Consider the following 24,963-nt stretch of genomic DNA (forward strand, 5'->3'; position numbering starts at 1 on the left):
TCGGGGTGACTGCGCAGGAAACAGTGACGTTTTGTAGCACGTGTTTTGGGACGGTTTTCTCAACTTATCACCAGTACCATGGACTTACAGATCTGTTTCATGTGTGTTCCCTATGTGCCTATGCTATTAGCACCAATTTTGCGTAGGGCCACTTTGTGTGGCACCATATTCTGCAATTTAATTTATAAGCATGAGTGTAGATACATACTTGTGTTGACCCATTGTGCCTGCCAGAGAATGCCAGGAAAATATTACCCAGACACTAACTCATGTACAGGGTGTTTCAAAAATGACCGGTATATTTGAAACGGCAATAAAAACTAAAAGAGCAGCGATAGAAATACACCGTTTGTTATAATATGCTTCGGACAACAGTACATTTTCAGGCGGACAAACTTTCGAAATTACAGTAGTTACAATTTTCAACAACAGATGGCGCTGCAAGTGATGTGAAAGATATAGAAGACAACGCAGTCTGTGGGTGCGCCATTCTGTACGTCGTCTTTCTGGTGTAAGCGTGTGCTGTTCACAACGTGCAAGTGTGCTGTGGACAACATGGTTTATTCCTTAGAATAGAGGATTTTTCTGGTGTTGGAATTCCACCGCCTAGAACACAGTGTTGTTGCAACAAGACGAAGTTTTCAACGGAGGTTTAATGTAAACAAAGGACCGAAAAGCGATACAATAAAGGATCTGTTTGAAAAATTTCAACGGACTGGGAACGTGACGGATGAACGTGCTGGAAAGGTAGGGCGACCGCGTACGGCAACCACAGAGGGCAACGTGCAGCTAGTGCAGCAGGTGATCCGACAGTGGCCTCGGGTTTCCGTTCGCCGTGTTGCAGCTGCGGTACAAATGACGCCAACGTCCACGTATCGTCTCATGCGCCAGAGTTTACACCTCTATCCATACAAAATTCAAACGCGGCAACCCCTCAGCGCCGCTACAATTGCTGCACGAGAGACATTCGCTAACGATATAGTCCACAGGATTGATGACGGCGATATGCATGTGGGCAACATTTGGTTTACTGACGAAGCTTATTTTTACCTGGACGGCTTCGTCAATAAACAGAACTGACGCATATGGGGAACCGTAAAGCCCCATGTTGCAGTCCCATCGTCCCTGCATCCTCAAAAAGTACTGGTCTGGGCCGCCATTTCTTCCAAAGGAATCATTGGCCCATTTTTCAGATCCGAAACGATTACTGCATCACGCTATCTGGACATTCTTCATGAATTTGTGGCGGTACAAACTGCCTTAGACGACACTGCGAACACCTCGTGGTTTATGCAAGATGGTGCCCGGCCACATCGCACGGCCGACGTCTTTAATTTCCTGAATGAATATTTCGATGATCGTGTGATTGCTTTGGGCTATCCGAAACATACAGGAGGCGGCGTGGATTGGCCTCCCTATTCGCCAGACATGAACCCCTGTGACTTCTTTCTGTGGGGACACTTGAAAGACCAGGTGTACCGCCAGAATCCAGAAACAATTGAACAGCTGAAGCAGTACATCTCATCTGCATTGGAAGCCATTCCGCCAGACACGTTGTCAAAGGTTTCGGGTAATTTCATTCAGAGACTACGCCATATTATTGCTACGCATGGTGGATATGTGGAAAATATCGTACTATAGAGTTTCCCAGACCGCAGCGCCATCTATTGTTGACAATTGTAACTACTGTAATTCCGAAAGTTTGTCTGCCTGAAAATGTACTGTTGTCCCAAGCATATTGCAACAAACGGTGTATTTCTATCGCTGCTCGTTTAGTGTTTATTACCGTTTCAAATATACCGGTCATTTTTGAAACACCCTGTAGGTTGTTTGCTTTTAGACGTTTTACGCCGAACACTCCAACGGACATCTGTCAGATAGTGCCTGAAATGTGATTCATCAGAAACGGCCATCTGTCACCGCTTATTGATCGTACAGTTGCAGCACTGGCGTGCAGATTCCAGCCTTCGACCCCGATGAACAGCAGTCAGCATGGGGACAAGAGACAGGCGCCTGCTGCGGAGGCCCATACACAGCAGCGCTACAGAAGACACTGTTGGTAGCCACTGGGCTCCGCTGGGCGGTCAGATACCCGCCATTTGCGCGTGTCTGCAGCCCCAGTTTACGCCTGTTATCTTTACCCCGTAGTGCACCACAGACGATTCGGTCTGCATTTTAGATAGCACCTATTTGCCATCCACGGTATACTTTAACCATGGCGTCACCCAAACAGCTTACAAACTTAGCCGTTTCGGAAACGCTTCCACCTTTGGCCCAAAAGCCAATGATCATGCCCCTTTGGACGTCAGGTAAATCGCTCCATTTCCGCATCCACATCTACATTTATACTCCGCAAGCCACCCAACGGTGTGTGGCGGAGGGGTTTGTCCTTCGTCTGCCGCACTTCAGGATGAGAAACACTCCTAATTAGCTGTACCGAATATTCCAAAAGTGATGATAACGACGACAACACGTACTTGCAGAAGATTTATTTGCAGCGTATTCACAACCTTAGGGAGCAAAATTATACATACAGTATAAGATCCTAAACTAAGCTGTTTTAAGGAAGCAACATGAATAAGTATTTCATTTTTTATTTGGCATAAGAAGTAACATATTACAGGGACAACTTCACTTTCCAAAATAATCAACACTGACAGATTGAATGATTTATAATAAATGATATACGTGTATACCGCAACCAGTCACAATTCTTACGGATTATTTGACTTCTAACATTAATTTACTATTGCCGCGTTTCGGTCTCTTAGTACTTATCATCAGGCACCAAGTCATACAACCAACGTTAATATTATTTATCCTCTTAAATTCTATTAAGGATCTCCAGTGCATTGAGTTTTCAGAGTCTTCATTAAGTCGAGAAAATATAGCTACCAATCACGAAACTGGGAAAGAAATCTATGGTGTATTTCTTGCCACTCTTTAAAGTGACGATCCTCAGTCTCAATGCATACATCATAGCAGTACCGAAACATTGGCCACTTCTCCCCAGACATCTCTGTTATCTGATGTTCAGTGAGACTGGCAACTCGACTCGTGAGCCGGCCGAAGTGACCGTGCGGTTCTAGGCGCTACAGTCTGGAGCCGAGCAACCGCTACGGTCGGAGGTTCGAATCCTGCCTCGGGCATGGATGTATGTGATGTCCTTAGGTTAGTTAGGTTTAATTAGTTCTAAGTTCTAGGCGACTGATGACCTCAGAAGTTACGTCGCATAGTGCTCAGAGCCATTTGAACCATTTGAACTCGACTCGTGTTGACCAGTTTCTCTCCAATTTCTACGGGGTTTCATAGAGCAACGACTTCATGTACCGTCGTACGAAAAATCCAACGTGGATAAATCATACACGCCTGTGTGCTGTTTTTTCCAGCTACGTCGCCGCAGAAACCCAGTAAGGTCTACAAAACCTGTGCTCCTCACAGATTACAACGAGCGAGATGATGCTGTGGTAAGACACTGTACTCATGTCCGGGGGAGCGGAGATTCAAAACCCATTCCGGTCATCTAGATGTAGTTTTTCAGTAGTTTGCCTAAATCGCTTAAAACAAACGCTGGTCGTGGTTCTTTGAAAAAGACATGGTCGACATCTTTTCCATCCCCAGATTTGACTTAATGTCCAATGATCTTGTCGTCGACCGGGCGTTAAACTCTAATCTCTCTTCCTTCTTCTTCACGCATTAATCATACTACACCTAGCACAGCGACAAATATTAATTTCCCACCATTGTTTCTTAATCTCAAAGTACACTCTACGCCGAAAATGAACGACGCACTAAGAAGATATTATTCTAATGGGACGCAAATCGTTATATGTGGTGTACGTGCACAGGCGACCAAATGATTACAATTTCAGAGAAAATATGGATGACTTATTCAAGAGAAAGAGCTTCACAAATTGAGCACGTCCATAACGTGTTGACTCACCTCTAGCCCTTATGCAAGCAGTTATTTGGCTTGGCATTGATTGATATAGTTGTTGGATGTCCTCCTGATGAATATCGTGTCAAAATCTTTCCAATTAGCGCGTTAGATCGTCAAAATTCCGAGCTGGTTGGAGGGCCTGCCCACAATTCTGCAAACGTTCTCAACTGGGAAGAGATCTGGCGATTTTGTTGGCCAAGGTAGGAATTGGCAAACAAGGAGACAAGCAGTAGACAGTCTTGCCATGTGCGGGTGGGCACTATCGTGCTGAAATGTGCTGTAAGGGGCCGGCCGGTTTGGCCGAGCGGTTCTAGGCGCTGCAGTCAGGAACCGCGCAACCGCTACGGTCGCAGGTTCGAATCCTGCCTCGGGCATGGGAAAGACCGCACTGTTGTCTACGTCCCCTACCCCACCTCCTCTTGATACCCTTCACATACCCTCTACTACTAGTGCTGCTACCTGCCTTCTGTGAGTTGGTACTGCATCTTGGCGTTAAACATAGACGGTGGCCGCATTAATGTGACTGGACTGTGAATCCCTTAACGACCACCCGTCCTCTGGGTCACTAGTTTAGTTTATATCTTCCCCGTTTGTACAGGGTGTTTCTAAAATGACCGGTATATTTGAAACGGCAATAAAAACTAAACGAGCAGCGATAGAAATACACCGTTTCTTGCAATATGCTTGGGACAACAGTACATTTTCAGGCGGACAAACTTTCGAAATTACATTAGTTACAATTTTCAACAACAGATGGCGCTGCAAGTGATGTGAAAGATATAGAAGACAACGCAGTCTGTGGGTGCGCCATTCTGTACGTCGTCTTTCTGCTGTAAGCGTGTGCTGTTCACAACGTGCAAGTGTGCTGTAGACAACATGGTTTATTCCTTAGAACAGAGGATTTTTCTGGTGTTGGAATTCCACCGCCTAGAACACAGTGTTGTTGCAACAAGACGAAGTTTTCAACAGAGGTTTAATGTAACCAAAGGACCGAAAAGCGATACAATAAAGGATCTGTTTGAAAAATTTCAACGGACTGGGAACGTGACGGACGAACGTGCTGGAAAGGTAGGGCGACCGCGTACGGTAACCACAGAGGGCAACGCGCAGCTAGTGCAGCAGGTGATCCGACAGCGGCCTCGGGTTTCCGTTCGCCATGTTGCAGCTGCGGTCCAAATGACGCCAACGTCCACGTATCGTCTCATACGCCAGAGTTTACACCTCTATCCGTACAAAATTCAAACGCAGCTACCCCTCAGCGCCACTACCATTGCTGCACGAGAGACATTCGCTAACGATATAGTGCACAGGATTGATGACGGCGATATGCATGTGGGCAGCATTCGGTTTACTGACGAAGCTTATTTTTACCTGGATGGCTTCGTCAATGAACAGAACTGGCGCATATGGGGACCCAAAAAGCCCCATGTTGCAGTCTCATCGTCCCTGCATCCTCAAAAGTACTGGTCTGGGCCGCCATTTCTTCCAAAGGAATCATTGGCCCATTTTTCAGATCCGAAACGATTACTGCATCACGCTATCTGGACATTCTTCGTGAATTTGTGGCGGTACAAACTGCCTTAGACGACACTGCGAACACCTCGTGGTTTATGCAAGATGGTGCCCGGCCACATCGCACGGCCGACGTCTTTAATTTCCTGAATGAATATTTCGATGATCGTGTGATTGCTTTGGGCTATCCGAAACATACAGGAGGCGGCGTGGATTGGCCTCCCTATTCGCCAGACATGAACCCCTGTGACTTCTTTCTGTGGGGACACTTGAAAGACCAGGTGTACCGCCAGAATCCAGAAACAATCGAACAGCTGAAGCAATACATCTCATCTGCATGTGAAGCCATTCCGCCAGACACGTTGTCAAAGGTTTCGGGTAATTTCATTCAGAGACTATGCCATATTATTGCTACGCATGGTGGATATGTGGAAAATATTGTACTATAGAGTTTCCCAGACCGCAGCGCCATCTGTTGTTGGAAATTGTAACTACTGTAATTTCGAAAGTTTGTCTGCCTGAAAATGTACTGTTGTCCCAAGCATATTGCAACAAACGGTGTATTTCTATCGCTGCTCGTTTAGTTTTTATTGCCATTTCAAATATACCGGTCATTTTTGAAACACCCTGTATATGATTGTGTATCGTGTATTGAACTGGGGACCTAGAAACGACAGACAGGCTTCGTCCCGCCGTAGCCCTCAGTGGTTCACAACCCCACCACAGGTCACATCAGTCTCCCCACCCCACCGCCACCCCACACCGAACGCAGGGTTATTGTGCGCGGAGCTCTCCTTCCCCCCCCCCCCCCCCCCCAGGGAACGTCACATACCAGACGAGTGTACCCCAAATGTTTATGTGGTGGAGTAATAGAGTAATTATGGTGCACACGTACGTGGAGACAGCGTTTGCACAGCAATCGCCGACATAGTGTAACTGAGGCGGCATAAGGGGAACCAGCCTGCATTCGCTGATGCAGATGGAAAACCGCCTAAAAACCATCCACAGGCTGGATGGCACACCGTACCTTGACACTAATAGTACCGGGAACCGACACGCCTTCCCGCTCGTGAAGCAACGCGTTAGACCGCGCGGCTAGCCGGGCGGGCTTGTATATGATAGTTTCATCATCTCGTGCCTGTATATTTTTATTTTCCTTTTATATCTCTGATGGTGGCAGTAAACCGGAAACCGGTTATTTGTCGAAATAAAATGAAATCTTACCAAGACTGGGTTTTTCATTTCATTTGTGTACCGAGTTCACAAGTCTCCACCGGGCGAAGCAACTTCATTTGAAGGAAAATGAAGCTATATCTAAAATCACCATCTGGGTTCTTAATTACTGAAAACGAATGAACTAAAACGTCTACAAACTTGCACAATTTCAAAATGAATTTCTGTAGTCCATAAACTGCTGAAATAAAAGAATTTTACGACGCAATCAATTTCTAGTTTATACATCTCGACGAAACACACACAATATCATTACTTTAAATACACGTACATACAAAATTACAGAACCGTTATATGTGGTACTTGATTAACGTTATTGCACAGCATCTGTCAGTAATTGAAATGGTGGCCCAGAATACACTACTCGTCAATAAAACTGCTACACCAAGAAGAAATGCAGAAGATAAACGGGTGTTCATTGGACAAATACATTATACTAGAACTGACATGTGATTACATTTTCACGCAATTTGGGTGCATAGATCCAGAGAAATCAGTACCCAGAACAACAACCTCTGGCCGAAATAACGGCCTTGATACGCCTGGGCATTGAATCAGAGCTTGGATGGCGTGTACAGGTACAGCTGCCCATGCAGCTGCAACACGATACCACAGTTCATCAAGAGTAGTGACTAGCGTATTGTAACGAGCCAGTTGCTTGGCCATCATTGACCAGACGTTTTCAATTGGTGAGACATCTGAAGAATGTGCTGGCCAGGGCAGCAGTCGAACATTTTCGGTATCCAGAAAGGCCCGTGCAGGACCTGCAACATGCGGTCGTGCATTATGCTGCTGAAATGTAGGGTTTCGCAAGGATCGAATGAAGGGTAGAGCCACGGGTCGTAACACATCTGAAATGTAACGTCCATTGTTAAAAGTGCCGTCAATGCGAACAAGAAGTGACCGAGACGTGAAACCAATGGCACCCCATACCATCACGCCGGGTGATACGCCAGTATGGTGATGACGAATACACGCTTCCAATGTGCGTTCACCGCGATGTCGCCAAACACGGATGCGACCATCATGATGCTGTAAACAGAACCTGGATTCATCCGAAAAAATGACGTTTTGCCATTCGTGCACCCAGGTTCGTCGTTGAGTATACCATAGCAGGCGCTCCTGTCTGTGATGCAGCGTCAAGGATAACCGCAACCATGGTCTCCGAGCTGATAGTCCATGTTACTGCAAACGTAGTCGATCTGTTCGTGCAGATGGTTGTTGTCTTGCAAACGCCCCCGTCTGTTGACTCAGGGATCGAGACGTGGCTGCACGATCCGTTACAACCATGCGGATAAGATGCTTGTCATCTTGACTGCTAGTGATACGAGGCCGTTGGGATCCAGCATGGCGTTCCGTATTACCGTCCTGATCCCACCGATTCCATATTCTGCTAACAGTCATTGGATCTCGACCAACGCGAGCAGCAATGTCGCGATACGTTAAACCGCAATCGCGATATGCTACAATCCGACCTTTAGCAAAGTCAAAAACGTAATGGTACGCATTTCTCCTCCTTAAACGAGGCATCACAACAACGTTTCACCAGGCAACGCCGGTCAACTGCTGTTTGTATATGAGAAATCCGTTGGAAACTTTGCTCATGTCAGCATGTTGTAGGTATCGCCACCGGTGCCAATCTTGTGTGAATGCTCTGAAAAAAAAAAAAAAAGAAATGGTTGAAATGGCTCTTAGCGCTATGGGACTTAACTTCTGAGGTCATCAGTCATCAGTCCCGTAGAACTTAGAACTAGTTAAACCTAACTAACCTAAGGACACCACACACATCCATCCCCGAGGCAGGATTCGAACCTGCGACCGTAGCGGCCGAGCGGTTCCAGACTGTAGCGCCTAGACTCTCTCGGCCACCCCGGCCTGCAATGCTCTGAAAAGCATATCACAGCATCTTGTTCCTGTCGGTTAAATTTCGCGTCTGTAGCACGTCATCTTCGTGGTGTAGCAACTTTAAAGATCAGTAGAGTAAATTACTTGATATCAATATCGGTTAGTTTTATGTCATTCATACGACTGTTGACAAACTGTACATTGTGGCAACATACCTGAAGCTCATCTGCTAGATAGATCGAAACCGATAATCATTAACAAAATAAATAGTGATCCAGACGTGTTTTGTTCATTCGTTTTAACAACTGAGCTTTCGGTTCATGAGACATGGTGTCAAATAGGATCAACATCTGTGAAATTTACTAGCTCTAACAAATCCGCTATCTGTAATAGTAGAACAACAAGAAACAATGAAGAAAATGAAATGATTTAGACAATTCTTGTATCCGTAAGGGCGTAATACCGTAGTAATTGATAACACTTCGGTCTATCACCAACATACAGTGCTATTACTGCCAAATGTGTGATTAATCTGAACTGAGATTCCCGAGTTGTATGTAGCTTCGTGTCTCACCTCGTACCTACCAGACTTCGCTGCCTACAGCAGTTGACTGCTGGTAAAAGTGCTCTGTAATTGGAAAAGGCCTATCATGGAATCTTTCCAGGAACAAGTTTCCTCCAATCATATACCAGAACAGTGTCATGGAAATGTGCCAAACATTTGAGTCGTTATTGCTAACGACATCGAAGCCAGCTAAATAGAAGTTGTACCCGTTCCAACTCAATCTCCGCCAAACGCGACCTGTTCGCGTTCACCGGAGAAAGTGTTGCCGAAGAGCTTCCTGGAATTCGTTAGCAGGCTCGCCAACTTGACGGGGCCCGTCCAGCGTGACGTGGCTTAATGGACTAAACCTGGCGCACTGCACTGACGGCGCTGACATTTAGCACGTTTTCAAAAGACGGTGGAAAGGCGACATCTGTCCTTTCTTTTCTTTTTTCTTTTACAACGGGCTACCGCGTCATATTTCCGAGCATCAGGTAAACAATCATAAGCTATCTGGCCCTCTTTGTGCATGATGTACAACAGGCTCTAGATACCGGCTCCCAGGTTGATGCCATATTTCTCGACTTTTGAAAGGCATTCGACTCAGTTCCGCACTGCCGCTTGCTACAAAAAGTACGCGCTTACGGTCTGTCCAATGACATATGAGGTTGGATAGAAAGTTTTCTGACAGACAGGGAGCAGTACGTCGTCCTGAACGGGGTAACTTCAACAGAAACAAGAGTAACTTCAGGTGTGCCCCAGGGCAGCGTAATAGGTCCTCTGCTTTTTACGCTTTACATAAACGATCTGGTTGATAGTATTGACAGCCACCTTAGTCTGTTTGCCGATGATGCTGTAGTCTGCAGGAAAGTAGTATGACACGAAAGTTGTGAACAAATCAATGAGGATTTGCAGAAAATAAAAGAGTGGTGTAATGATTGGCAGTTATCTCTCAATATCAGTAAGTGTAACCTATTGCGTACAACAAGGCGAAAATCCCCATTTATGTATGAGTACAAAATAAATGATCAGGCTTTGGAAGCGGTAACATCAGTCAAGTATCTGGGTGTGACTGTTCGAAATGATCTCAAATGGAATGATCAGATGACACAAGTAACGGGTTTATTGGTAGAATCCTGAAGCGATGCAGTCCTTCAACAAAGAAAATAGGTTACAATATACAATAGTTAGTTAGTACAGTCCAGTATTGTTCATCTGTATGGGACCCTTACCAGTTGGGTCTGATTCAAGAGATTGAGAAGGTCCAAAGAAGAGCGGCAAGATTCGTGACTGGTACATTTAGCCATCGCGAGAGCGTTACAAATCTCATAGAAAGTTTGAAATGGGACACACTTGCAGATAGACGACGCGCTAAACAGAAGGGGCTGCTCACTAAATTCCGAAATCCAATCTTCACCGAGGATGTAGAGCATATATTATTACCACCAACTTTCAAATAGCGTAACGATCATCATTCAAAGATAAGGGAAATAAGAGCTGGTACTGAGGCGTTCAGACAGTCGTTTTTCCCTTGCGCGATCCGCGAGTGGAACAGAGGGGGAAAATATGACTTTGGCGCGAATTGTGCCCTCCGCCACACACCGCTTGGTGGCTAGCGGAGTATATATGTAGATGTAGATGTAGCTATGTGAACAGCTATTACTGGAATTCAAATAGATGAAACCTGTAACTCCTGATGAGTCATACATTTACGACACACCTTCGTGAATAGTAACGAGTTAAGGATGGGTCCGCCTTTTAACAAGTACGTAAATTATTGTTTTGCTTTAACATCGAAACATGTCCCGCACAGTTGTGGCATTACCAGCAGATAATTTTTAGGTTATAAAATATGCTACATCGGATTTTGTTGTTGTTTAATCTATACATTTCATTGTTGTTTAATTCATGTGTTTAATTTGTATACAGACTTCACCTTTTATTTTACATTACCTTTTATTTTATTACATTACATTATTTTATTACATTACCTTTTATTTTACATTATACACACAATGTACGTGACAAAATTTATTTAACAACCAATTAGCTCCGACGAAGGTGCGTTACGATGCACTCAGCGTTTCCTTAACACAAATCAATTTGGAGGGGAGACATATTTGTGATATGAAGTCTTATTTCGGGAATTATTTTATTTACTATGCTTCTTCACGCTCCCTCTCTCTCTCTCTTTTGTTTTCTTTTTCTTTCAACTAGCTTTATCAACCTACCCTCATTAGTAGTCACATTCTGCAATGGTGGCACTCACTAACATTGTGTTACAGAGCTTCTTCTTCCAACTCAAGCACGACTAACCTTTTCTGCTGTTTCGTATGTGTTTTGATTTGTAACTGTGACGACCAGTCTTCAATGAAACATGAGGAATGTTAGGATATCATCTGCATTAAAATTTTGTTTATAGTTCAGTCCCTAAAATGTATGTGTAGGTAAAAGTCATGGCATATGCCGTTTCAGTATTTGGCTAGCCCTGAGCTTATACAGGTTTGTTTTTGTGTGCCAAACGTGTTTCCAGACCTGAGGACATCGGAAACAATTTTGTGAAGCCCAGTGAGTATGCCATAACTGTGCTGAAACATGCTTGGGTGTTACAGCAAATGAAAAGTTTATGTACTTGTAAAAAGGCCCACCAATCCTTCATCCATTATTATTTCTTAGAAGCACGGGAACTGAACTCAAATGTCCTGTATGACTGTCTACATCACTACTCTGTATTTTCGCAACTAAGTGTCTGGCAGAGCGTTCAACTATTCACCTCCAAGCAATTTCTCTATCGTTCCACTCTGAAGTAACGCCCGTGAAAAGCAAACACTTAAATCTTACTGTTAGAACTCTGATTTTTCTTATTCTTTTACATTGGCCATTTGTCCCTATCTTGATTTTTACTTTTGGAGGAGAAAGTTACTGTTTGAAATTTCATTAGAAGATCCTGCCGCAACGAAAAGCGCCTATGTTTTAATTACTGGCACCCCAATTCGCTTATCATATCCATGGAACTCTCTCCTGTTTCGTAATTATATGAAAAGAGCTGTCCTCCTTTGAACTTTCACGCTTTCTTCCATCAGTCCTATCTGATGCAGATCCCACACAGTGCAGCAAACCTCCAGAACAGGACGGACAAACGTGGTGGAGGCAGTTTCTTTAGCAGACCTGTTGCATCTTCCAAGTATTCTGCCAATAAATTGCAGTCTTTAGTTAGCCTTCCACACAACATTATCTATGCGATCGTTCCAGATTAAGTTATTCGTAACTGTCATCCTCAACTATTTAGTTGAATTCACAGCCTTCAAATTTATGTGATTTATAGTGTAATCCGTTAATAATCACATACAGAAGCATGGTGCGAATGCTCGTACAGGTTTCATCATCTGTACAGGATTTCCATGCGAGAAGAAGCTTGTGATACGTATTGTTGATCATCATGACCTTTAAGGTAAGTGCTGCGAAACTTTTTTTTTATGTTCTTAAGTCATTTGTCTTTTGACTGGTCTGTGTCATGTCTCGTTCTATCAGCATGATAAATTATTAATACGAGTACTTCTTGGGGTTACTTAGTGGGCTACCCACCCTCCTGGAACCTGATTCTTGCAGTTAAGTGTAATTCCCGGTTAAACATTGTCCCTCACTGCAATAGTTGTGTAAAATACTCACAGCCACTTCAGTAGTTACTCAGCATATTCAATTACAGCCTACATGTACTTATATGGTATCGTAATCACAGTTGTTTATCAGAGCAGTAAAGTTGTAAAACGCATTGATAGAGAAATACAGCAGTGTTTTCCATGACTATTGGAAAATGTTTCAAAGATTTCTGTTTGTTTAGCACGTTGATTGCTATATGTACCTGTATTAAAATAGTCGCTCACATATCATTGAGCTTCGATTCCCGGCGGGGTCAGGGATTTTCTCTGCCTCGTGATGGCTGGGTGTTGTGTGCTGTCCTTAGGTTAGTTAGGTTTAAGTAGTTCTAAGTTCTAGGGGACTGATGACCATAGATGTTAAGTCCCATAGTGCTCAGAGCCATTTGAACCATTTGAACCATATCATTGAGCATTTGTTATTTACTGGGAATATAGTTCTTAAACTATTCACTGGTCATTAAATAAATAAACGTAGGTTAATTTTTAGAGTTACGTAATTCAATCGGTAAAAATGGGACCTCCACAGAACCATTTTATTGTCTGTTAACAGCTCTTTTTCTCTGGAAATGCTACCATTTCAAGCTTAAAGCGGAAATTTTTGTCAGGTACCTAAGTCTACGTTCCCATGGCGGTGTGAATATATCGAAGCTTCTAAATCAATGTAATCAAAAGGTACAGCCTTTTATGAGACATATTTTGATACCCACAAACTCAATCATGAAAAACTATAGAGTACTTTCAGTTGATCTAAAATCATGAAATTTTGCAAGAAGCAAGATTTCACAGCACTAGCAAAGTAAAAATCTAAAATTATTAATTTATAATTATATCACACAGCTTTTTTTACCATTTGTTTTTCGTCTTTCTCTCTGTCCGCCTGTTAAGATCCTTTTTCTCAGGAATGCGTAGAGATCAGATACCTTTGTCTACGCTCCACGGGGGTGTAAAAACTTTAAGCTTTTAAGGTAATACAGTCAAAAGATAACGGCCATTTGTGTTATATATTTTGATACAAATGCATTCACCAGAACAACTAAGTACCTCGTGTATAGCCTATATAATTAAATTTTACGTAATCCCCAGAGCGCGCGTTCTATTCACACTTCTCCGTCCTTTTATTATTTTCTTTGCAGTCTTCCAAAATGAATTATCTCTGGATCCACTGCCGGTAAATTTTATAACCGTCGCCTGCACTCTTGTTTCAGACAATCGTTCGAAGAGCGCACCTCGTTCGCATGGTAGAAGCGCCTCACGATAGTCGATGCTGAGGCTCTTACGGATTAAAACATAAAAAAGACTTTCGAATATTATTTATACATGGTAGACAAAGTAAAACTGACCTAGAAAGTGTTTCGTGCATGTAGGCAAACCACCTGAGAGAGGTTGTGTAAGTAGCATTTTATCTTGAGACGCATGAGATATATTTCTAGGTGTGGTGACGTAATTTTGGTTGCCTAACCAAATGGCGTATGAAACAATTTCCAGGTCAGTTTTATATTGCTCACCCTGCTGTATCATCAGATATTTTACCTCTTATTCTCATTGCGTTAGTAATAAGTTGGAGAAGACTAAAATGAAAATAAAAAAATCACGCAACAACTATTTAAGTTACATATGCTATCTTCATGTTTGTTTCTTTCCCTACCTTGGGCTAATCCTTTCAAATTTACGTAAATAGTACGCCCAAAGTCTTCTCTAACACGTTTTTCATGTTCCAGTCTTAGTCACTCCTCTCATTACTTTCCCTCTCTACTGCGCCTTCCAGCGCCAGGTCAACTAGTCCTGGATCTCATAACATAATTTCCGCTCACCTTGCTGTTGTCCGTTTATATCAGCTTTTTTTATTCCCCTAAACTATTAAGTTCTAACGGGAAATATTGTACCAAAAATGAATCCGTTGTTGAGCGATTAAACAAGTGGTACAAGCGGGGAAATTTATTTTAAGAGTCAGTGTGTTTAAAAAGTTTTCATGTTACTGGCTACCGTAGACCGGCTGGCTCGACATCCAACATCAAATACCGGACAAATGAGTTCGCAGAAAACTGATGTGAGTGCTACGCAGGTAGCCATGAATGCTAACAAATTACGCAGCTGCAACCTCTACAAAAAACGGATTTTTTTAACATTGTACTGTAATTGAAGCAAGTTCTTTCTATTCCTTTCTTGGGGCCATATAATATCAGATCCAACGCCTTCATCGTAATAAATGCAACTGTAATGTCGCCTTTTCAATCAATAATAGTTTTAAAAAAAATTATTCATAATTGAAAATGACCCGATCTCCTATGAAAAGCTCTGGTCTCTATAAGATTATTTGCGACAACTGCTCTTCTTACTACATAGGACCAACAGGAGGTGCCTTTAGAGTCAGATACGAAGAACATCTTTTAAGGAAAAATGGTACTAACACCCAAAATTCGTCTTTTTCTGACCACCTTCTGATTACAGGTCACGCGTTTCAAGCTGTTCACGATATCAACATTCTGCACACTGAGAAGAAAGATGTAGATTAGATATTCTCGGGTAATTAGGAATTTTTAAATATCTTTCTCGAAATGGTGATCTCATTCTTAACGAGCAGCTAGAATTACGTAATAGAAGCTTCTTCAACGGAATAAAGCCGTTACTTGATATTTGATTTCGTGTTCCCTCATGCAGTTACCGAAATATTTCTTCTATCTAAGTCGATTCATAACTGTTTGTTCATTAAATGGTTTATATTAACTACATTTCGTGTTATACCATTTTCTATTCGCTGAGTTATTCAGCTCCATTTTTAGTTCTGTAAAGGCGTTTTCAGCCGTTATACTGTACTTCTAACCTGTTATGTAGGCAAATTGTTACCACGTCTGCTGCTGTCAGATAAAATATTGACTCTTACTTCACGTATTACACATTTCACCTGCATATATTTGGAATGTTAAGTAACCGGTTTGTATTTGCGGATACTAGATGGTACTTTTGGTATAACGTTTGCCTGCCCGCAATTGAGAACGCGGGCGCAACAGTCTGACGCTACCGCAGCTCGACATGTGGTGCAGTCCTTAGTGGCGTGCCTCTATGTTTTCTATTTTAATATTTTGTTACTAAAGCGTTATCGCTCCATATTTATTTTATACGTGACATACCAGTTTTAAATGTTTTATTTCTGATGAAGGCACTCTTAGAAGTGGACGAAACATAGGTCAAAAAGACTTAATTTTCTCGATCGAGGGCTGCAATTGCTTTAATTTGCCAATTACATTACTCTTTGCTACAAGTGGTACGATTTGCTGCCGAAATCTGTGTAATTTTTGTCAAATTAGGTGACGTTTTTGATAGTCACAGTGTTTTTTCCTGCCAGACTCAGTATTATTTTTTTGCAAAATTTAGTATCATGTTTTGCCAAATTTTTATGCTGTTTTCTGTCAAATTTTGCACTACTTTCCCGCCAAATTTGGTGTTTTGTGCTAATTTCGGCTTTATATTCTGCCAAATCTGATGTTTTTTTTGCCAAGTTGATTGTTTTTTTTGCCAAATTTGTTATTCTTTCCAAATTTTCAGGGAATTTTTTGTCGAAATCGGTATTATTTTACGCCAAATTAGATTTTTTCCGAGTTTGGATGTTTCTTTCCCAATTTCCGTTTTTATGTCAAATTTGATATTTTTTTGTGAAAATTCGGTGTTTTTTGGATCACAATTTTTGGTGAAATCCGCGTTGTTTTTGCAGAATTTGATTCTATTTTCATCATCACATCGAAGTTCGTTACATGGGAAATGAACTGTCAGTTTCATAGTATACACGAACCTCAGCATTGACTAGATTATAAGTACACAAGCAGTTTTACCATTTACTAACTGTCATTTACGAATACTAATAGAGTCTCTTCCTCGGATTTGTAACATTTTTATACAGAAAAATTACAAATTTCCCGATATCTCTTAAATATCGCCGATTTCGCGTTATGTTCACCAGAAACAGTACATTTTTGCGGAATTTTCCTGTCCCTAGTTATTGCTTGCCGCCTTATCGAACACGTGGATGCGGTCAGCGCGAAGAGGCGTGCACGCGCGTCGAACCTTGGTGAGCCTGGGAGGCCTCGACCGGGATTCAGCTCTCGAGCAGAAAGCAGCGGTCGGCAGCCAGGCGTCCCTGCGGTTTCCTGGCCTCCATTAAAATTCGTCGATGAATTACAATAGGTTTCACACCTTCACTACCCAAAAACCGAATAACAGAACGCTCTTCTTTCCTGGTGCAAGTCGCAAGTGGGACGACAATCTTTATACTGATACTGCGACGGTATGTGTGAATCCTCACTATGCTGCCACCAACAGGCAATTCTGCACGCTGTTTGTAGCATGCTTACCAACTTACGCGATAACGGCCCGAAATTTCTATTTGTTATTACAAATTTAAGGTTTTAATTTGACTCGCCCTCGTAAGTTGCTGGAAATAGAATTGGTTATCAATTACAATTCGCTTATAGCGCGAACGATAACGTGACTACAACATTGCGTTGCAGTTGTCGATTAGATGCAACTACATTATTTTATCGATACGTCAACTATATCAACCGCCACATTCAGTGTTATATGACCCACTGTTTGCTTTGTACGGAGGTGAACAAGGAGGGTCAAAACATCCACGTAGTCTCAGAGAAACGATAACACGAAGAAGCAACCGGCATGCCTTTACGAAAAGTAGATACCTCCTTTGCTGCTGAAAGAATATTTCAACGTGTCGGGGGGCTGGGGCATTGTCATATGAAAAGGTTTCTCAGAGACTATCACAAGTTGGAAAATCTGCTGAGTTACTCAAATTATTTAATGCAGCAACATGTTTTGAGGCATAAACCTCATATGCAGGCTACAATGCCAATATAAAACCATTTAACACTGGTACACAATAGATATTAAAGTTGTACTGCACTGTCTTGAGTGTGGTGTAGGCAACCTGCGAAGAAAGAAAAGAGTTGTTGTAGCAGTAGTAGTATCTTTATTCGTCTCTTTTTACAAGGATACGGGAAACATCGAAGTATCTATAAGTTTAGATCAATTTAAAATAAGCTAATTCGTCTACACATACATTTACAGACTTCTAGTTAGAGAGAATCATTAGATTTACTCCTGGTATACAAGACATTTTTTACAAATAACTTATTAAATAATGTAATGCCACACTGTTCACTCATATCAGTCACTGCACACACTGTAACACAACGTTTCATAACACTTCACTCACTACGCACACAAGCACACACACACACACACACACACACACACACACACACACGCACACACACACACATTGGTGATCTCTGGGCCATTTTCTGTGCCGCAACATCCTATTTGCTATCCTCAAAAACTGAGTCAGCATCCGTCCATAATGAGTGAGATGTTGAGCTCAGAAAGAGGAAGAGATGTTAGTATTGTGCTATGCATAGCTTGGGGGTAAGTATTTCTAGAAAGGAAAAAAGATGGAAAAACACATAAAGTGATGGTGTTACGTAGAATTTTGGATGTTTTATAATGATTATTATTATTATAAGGGAGCATTCACTTCGTTTGTCGGTGTGCTATTCACATAAAGAAATTCAAATAATCACATACATTGTTGGTATGAAATGACTGTCTTCTTGTGGAGTATTCACCTGCGTACATTACTATGACTTGTTGCATTTTATTAACCACTAATCAAAAACTTACGATGGACACTCAAAACACCACATCTCAATCAACTCTACTGTGCGCAGAAACAAGATGGTGGTCAAATCTGCTATCAGTTCAGCTATCGATGTGTCTGTCCCGGTGTTATCAGTCCCTTGCAATATCTTCTGCACATATTGCTGTCGCATCTCTGTTGTAGACCAACAAAGTATCTTGCTGCAAGGGAGACTGTGGAAGAAACAGGAAAATGTTAAAAAACCGTATCTTGGCCAGGAAGGTCGCCGGATTTCTTTCTAACTGAGAGCGTTTGGAGCATTTTGGGCAAGACCCTTTAACCAGCTAGGGATTTTGACGATCTAACCCACCAATTGGACAGAATTTGGCATGGAGGACAGCTAAAACTATGTCAATCAATGACAATCCGAAGCATTGCTTGTAAAATGACCGAAAGTGGACCAACATATTATTTGGCTCGTCCATTTGTGAATTTCTGTTCTCGAATAAATCATCCAATTTTTCTGAAACGGTAATGGTTCGTTTCTCTGTGCCTGTAACATAACATCTACCGATTTCCTCCCCATTCGGATAATTTCTTCGTCGTGTGTCGTATTCTATACATTCTGGTCAGCCAGAGCGTTGTGACCACCGTCCTACTATCGGTATAAACCCGTCGATGCGATAGCAGCGTTGCCTGCCGAGGAATGACTGCTGATCAGACACACGCACGGTGCTTGTAGCATCGGTGAGCGTGCAGTCCGTTTGTAGAATGGGAAAAGCGTGAGCTCTATGTGAGTTTCACCGAGGACAGATCGTGAAGGCCGGGAGGTTCGGGACGAGCATTTCGGAAAGTGCACGACTTGTCGGGTGTTTGAGCACTGCTATGGTGAACGATTCAACACACGGCGAAACCGATGTGAAACCACTTCCAAACGTCATGGAGCTGGGCGACCACACCTGATTGCAGATGTCAGGCGTCGTAGGCAGACCGGTAAAACAGGACAGGCGGCGAACTGTGGTGGAACTGTCATCAGACTTTAATGCTGGGCAGAGTATAAGTGTGCCTGAACACACACTGCACGGAGCACTCGTAACGATGGACCTCCACAAAGGATGACCCCTACATGTGCGAGGTGCCGGGGCTAGCAGTGTATTTAACACTAAATTCTTCTAGAATCTACAAATATAAATGATGCTCTAAGCCCCCCCCCCCTATTCTAACTCCGAATTTTGCTGCTGCACATGCATTAAAAAGATACGCGAACTGACTGTAACAAACCCTGCAAGTGGAGTAGAAAAAGAGTTTGGCACCTGCAATAATTTAATTTGATAAATAAGTTAAATAAAGGAAGGTTTTATTAACATAGTTAGGAATGATAGGGTTGCTCTACCGATTAACAGAATGAAAGTTCTGTCCAAAATAACAATATGATTTATTAAGACTAAACATAAAATAATAAACAAAAACGCATGAAACATTTACAATACATCAAATTGGCTCAAATTGGATACTCAAACAAACGCTGTGAATGTGAAGTTGTCCCTAAACTAGATTGTGAGGATTATGACGAAGTGGTATGTGGAGCCAATTCCTTGCAACTCAAATCTTAAGAGAAAACACATAGCCAACCCAATATTAATTGCTGCTACCCAAGACAGAACAAAGTTAGAAAAAGACGAACAGGCGCGCTCTGCTGAGCTCTGATTATCACCTAGGAAAATCCCTGTCTGCCGGTGCTGCGGACATACCTTACCAATCTGTCTTCTTAACTGCCAGAACACGATCTGGCGTACTGGAGGCGATGGCTGGTTGCTTCGACGTCCTCGACCGAAAGGCGAGAGCCGACTACCTAGAGCACCCGTACAGGCCGAACACACAACATTCCGGCCCCCACGACAGTGGCCGTGGTTAAACGTTCCAATCAGCAACTCGAAAACCGGCGGAAAATTCCCCTCTATTGCCGGAGCACTACCATTCCACCAGTGGAGATTCTTGGCGCCAATTTCTGCGCTGATTTTGCTACGTCACGGAGCTATGCCCTGATCAAGCCAATCACAGTTACTATTTTGCAGGAAGCGCGGGAATTTTCCCGCCACAACTGCCTGGGTACACAAGTCATTCCCACGCCTCACTGGTAGCCCGCCAGAAAGTGTTTCCGCTTAGTTTCTGTGAAGTAACGGAACCTCTAGCCCAGCCGCTACTTCAGGCCACTGCGGGCGTGCCTCTTGACAATGTCGGCGTTTGGAAAGCATTCACTCGACTCTCTCACACCCATCGGCTTACCCTTTCAAAGTCAGCAGAGGCCGCCTGACACCGGACCACCCGGGTGACAAGAGACGCTGCGTGGGAAGTCCGCGTGTGAAGGAATAGCAACTTTTCACTGCATGCAATTAGAGAGGGAAAAACGTAAGATAGAAATATGAGAGGGGGCTCATGCCACCTCTCACATGTGCCAATGTTAGCACTACGGCATCGTCAACTACGACTGAAATGGGCACGTTTCCATCGGCTCTGGAAGTTGGCGCAGTGGCAGAACGTTGCACGGTCTGATGAATCCCGACACCTTCTTCATCGGGCCAATGGGATGACGCGAATCCGTAGTCTTCCAGGGGAACAGGCCCCAACACCTGCACTGCAGGAATGAGACAAGCAGGTGGCGGCTCCATTATGATCTGGGGAATATTCACATGGGAATCAGTGGGTCCAGTGGTGCTCGTGCAAGGTACCATGACGACCAAAGAGTATCGTACGCTGGTTGTAGACCACATATACCCCTCCATGACGATCATGTTTCTCCGCGGCAGTGGCATTTTTCTACTGCATAATGCGATACGTCACTAGGTCAGAAGTGTGATGGAGTGGTTCGAGGAACACAGTGACGAGTTCCAATTGATGTGCCGCCCCCCTCCCACTTGCTCATCAGATCCGAACCAAATCGAACAAATCTGGTTTGTGATTGAACATGCCGTCAGAGTTCATCGTTCCCCTCCACGGAATTTGCGGGAATTTCATAACTTCGTGTGCAGATGTGGTGTCAACTCCCTCCAGCGACCTACGAAGGCCTCATTGCTTCCATGCCACGATAAATCACCACTATTATCTGTGCCAGATGTAAACAGACCAGCTATTTGGTAGGTGATCATAATGTTGTGGCTGATTTGTGTATATTGATTGATATATTGTGCTTTCATCCTGTATGAACGATGGGCCAGCGTGGTTGTTAAATGATTTGGTACAGATAATTTTAACAGGGACTGCGGATGCCCTCTTCCTATCACCCCCCCCCCCCCACGTGCTCCCACCTGGAATGGTTAATGGTTGCATGTACTCCAACTGTTTGTGTGAAGTGTTAGTCATGTATGAACCTTCCAAGTATTCACTTTGTGGGACGTGGAAAACCGCCTAAAAGCCATATCCGCAGTCGCCAGCATACTGACGGTCGTTGTTAATCCATCGAACGGATTTCATGTGTTGTCGGCGTACCTTCCCATCCTGCTCTTTAACACCCATGCCATCATGGTGGGTTGCAAATATGCTCGGAATCATAGAAAACGCAAGTTAGAGGAAAGTTAGCGCAGATGGAAATCCAAAAAGCGTAATAGGTCAACTTCCGAGAGAATGTGAAAGCTACGGCAGTGTTGAAAATGAAATGAATATGCGGCAAAAAGTGATTATGTAGCTGTCCCATTGGGGATACAGCAGCCAGCGAGAGTCAGAAAGTCTGTGGATCATGTGCAGTCGCCGTTGCGAAGATGTACAGAAAACAGCGATAATACTGACGTAAATGGCAAGGAGAAAGAACAAGACGACTACGTTTCGCGACCACCGATATCGTCGTACTGTCAACCGACAATAGTTGCGATAATCTTGCGATTTATCTGTACTGTAACCGTTACATTAAAGAGACTGATAGTTAAATTACACCGATAATTAAATTACACTTGTTATGACTATATCCCGTCGTTTTCACGAAAAGTCTGCTGCGTGGACTGTGGTTCAAATGGTTCAAATGGCTCTGAGCACTATGGGACTTAACTTCTGAGGTCATCAGTCCCCTAGAACTTAGAACTACTTAAACCTAAGTAACCTAAGGACATCACACACATCCATGCCCGAGGCAGGATTCGAACCTGCGACCGTAGCGGTCGCGCGGTTCCAGACTGTAGCGCCTAGAACCGCTCGGCCACTCTGGCCGGCTGCGTGGACTGTGCACAAAGAATTAATTTGTTTATTTTATCTCCGGTGGCCGGTAGCACAGCCGCATGATGGATGATCGCCACGTCACCACAAGCACCACAGACCTGATAGAGTTCTATTGCTGCTACGAATAAAAACAGAACTAAATGCAGTGTGTTACTGGTAACTCAGTAAATAAGCTCCGTGATGAGGTGTTCGCACAAGTGGCCTCTTATTGTATTGTGCGTCGTCTGCAGCAGTGTCTGCTACAATGATACGGTCTGTACCGTAGTTGACACGAAAGACGTATAAGCTGAGCGTACATTCACCACTATTCAGTTGAACAATCTCCCCACACACGTCCAAACGTTAACAGCCACTCCCACTTAATGAAAGCAATCATATTCTGCGAAGGCTCTTTCGGGACCTGTTCGCAAGGAGGCATCACGAATGAATACGTACGGTAATTCATCCAATTTCGCCGCACTTCCCAGTGTCCGCCTTCCTTTCGTTATTGTACGTCTCATTAAACCACGCGCCAGCGGACACTGCCGACTTGAATGACGATGGAGCACCATTGTGAACGTAATGGAGTCTTCCCGCGGAGACCAACCTGTGACGAGCGCAATCTTTCTCCTGTCGGGACGGGCTTACAACTCTTCTCTGCGCCTCTGTTGACCGCTGAGAACGCCTAGGGACCGAGGGAAAACCGGTTAAATTATCCGTACAGTCAGGATAGCCATTAGCATCGGCATTTGCTCGAGTATCATGTCGTTTTTGGAAACTCAGAATCTACTGTGTAGGAATCAACATGGATTCCGGAAACAGCGATCGTGTGAGACCCAACTCGCTCTATTTGTTCATGAGACCCAGAAAATATTAGATACAGGCTCACAGGTAGATGCTATTTTTCTTGACTTCCGGAAGGCGTTCGATACAGTTCCGCACTGTCGCCTGATAAACAAAGTAAGAGCCTACGGGATATCAAACCAGCTGTGTGGCTGGATTGAAGAGTTTTTAGCAAACAGAACACAGCATGTTGTTATCAACGGAGAGACGTCTACAGACGTTAAAGTAACCTCTGGCGTGCCACAGGGGAGTGTTATGGGACCAATGCTTTTCACAATATATATAAATGACCTAGTAGATAGTGTCGGAAGTTCCATGCGGCTTTTCGCGGATGATGCTGTAGTATACAGAGAAGTTGCAGCATTAGAAAATTGTAGCGAAATGCAGGAAGATCTGCAGCGGATAGGCACTTGGTGCAGGGAGTGGCAACTGACCATTAATATAGACAAATGTAATGTATTGAGAATACATAGAAAGAAGGATCCTTTATTGTATGATTATATGATAGCGGAACAAACAGTGGTAGCAGTTACTTCTGTAAAATATCTGGGAGTATGCGTGCGGAACGATTTGAAGTGGAATGATCATATAAAATCAATTGTTGGTAAGGCGGGTACCAGGTTGAGATTCATTGGGAGAGTCCTTAGAAAATGTAGTCCATCAACAAAGGAGGTGGCTTACAAAACACTCGTTCGACCTATACTTGAGTATTGCTCATCAGTGTGGGATCCGCACCAGATCGGGTTGACGGAGGAGATAGAGAAGATCCAAAGAAGAGCGGCGCGTTTCGTCACAGGGTTATTTGGTAACCGTGATAGCGTTACGGAGATGTTTAACAAACTCAAGTGGCAGACTCTGCAAGAGAGGCGCTCTGCATCGCGGTGTAGCTTGCTCGCCAGGTTTCGAGAGGGTGCGTTTCTGGATGAGGTATCGAATATATTGCTTCCCCCTACTTATACCTCCCGAGGAGATCACGAATGTAAAATTAGAGAGATGAGAGCGCGCACAGAGGCTTTCAGACAGTCGTTCTTCCCGCGAACCATACGCGACTGGAACAGGAAAGGGAGGTAATGACACTGGCACGTAAAGTGCCCTCCGCCACACACCGTTGGGTGGCTTGCGGAGTATAAATGTAGATGTAGATAGATGTAGATCGGTTTAGTTACAGCATACATCTTGTAGAACGGTAAAATTTGGGGCAGTAGATGTTTCTAAAAACAATCGGCCAGTTGGTTAAACGCTTACCATGTGTACGATAACGGTCTGTCAAGTAATGAAGCTGCCAACTGACTACATCCAAAGCTATGAATCTTTGTGGCATCGGCTCAATAACGCAGTTCTCCAAATCTTTCAAGAAGTGTTTGACAGTTTCGCTCACTTTAGTGAATTTCTGTTAATACGTACAGTGTCATTATCAGTAATGGCTTGTCCACTGTACTCTGGTACATGTTTTTTTTTTACCGTCATAACCTACATAATTAAAAAAATGTCTTTCAGTTACAGGGAGTGAAAAAGAAATATTTTGATCGATTTTCCATCTTGAGATTCTCTAGAAAATGAT

This window comes from Schistocerca cancellata, chromosome 3 (assembly GCF_023864275.1).
Source record: "Schistocerca cancellata isolate TAMUIC-IGC-003103 chromosome 3, iqSchCanc2.1, whole genome shotgun sequence".
Lineage (NCBI taxonomy): Eukaryota > Metazoa > Arthropoda > Insecta > Orthoptera > Acrididae > Schistocerca > Schistocerca cancellata.